This window comes from Lycorma delicatula, chromosome 10 (genome assembly GCF_047948215.1).
Source record: "Lycorma delicatula isolate Av1 chromosome 10, ASM4794821v1, whole genome shotgun sequence".
NCBI lineage: Eukaryota > Metazoa > Arthropoda > Insecta > Hemiptera > Fulgoridae > Lycorma > Lycorma delicatula.
In genome coordinates, this window is record NC_134464.1 from 62,719,657 (window position 1) to 62,720,517 (window position 861).

The 861-nt window shown below is 26.0% G+C and overlaps 1 non-coding gene across 1 annotated transcript; it reads left to right on the forward strand.

Moving 5' to 3' along the window:
* The first annotated feature begins 318 nt into the window (after positions 1-318).
* Positions 319-390, forward strand: TRNAG-UCC (transfer RNA glycine (anticodon UCC)). The gene has a single exon. It is a non-coding gene; the product is annotated as a tRNA-Gly (tRNA).
* Positions 391-861: the final 471 nt, after the last annotated feature.

Here is an 861-nt window from a genome sequence, read left to right on the forward strand (position 1 = left end):
TTTTATGTTTAACATTTAAATTGGGATTCGAAGCCGGGACCTATTTAATACGAAGCCGGGGGCCTTTTCATACGCTATCAATCTCCACTTGTCTAATGATCATAGTTGATGGCCACTCTTTCATAAAAAAAAAATTAAATACATAAAAAATTCTTTGTGTATAGCTTGACTAGAGATGAAGCGAAAGTAGTTCTATGTATATTATATTAAAATCATTGACTTCCTTTGTACCTTTCACTTCACTAGTTACTCAACTGAACGGTAGTTCTCTTTATTTGTGCTTTTATAATATCTTCTTCTTTACCGCAATAATCAGGTGCGATGGTGGTGTAATGGTGAGCATAGTTGCCTTCCAAGCAGTTGATCCGGGTTCGATTCCCGGCCATCGCACAAATTTTTTTTAAATATAATTTTTGTAATGCATAATTATTTTACGTTAGAAATTAATATCTTTAAATATAAAAATTAAATGAACATAAAAAATTTTATATCACGTATATTTTATTTTAAATATAATTTTAAGCATAATTTTTGTAATGCATAATTATTTTACGTTAGAAATTAATATCTTTAAATATAAAAATTAAATGAACATAAAAAATTTTATATCACGTATATTTTATTTTAAATATAATTTTAAGCATAATTTTTGTAATGCATAATTATTTTACGTTAGAAATTAATATCTTTAAATATAAAAATCAAATGAACATAAAAAAATTTATATCAGTTGAAGTGTGTTGCGTTTCATTCTTAATGTCCCGTTCTTTGATTCCAGAGTCAAAGTTTCTTTTTCTGACAGTAATGATGTTAGTTATAAAACCATTCTGTCTTATGAAAAAATAAAATTTTCACTTGTAG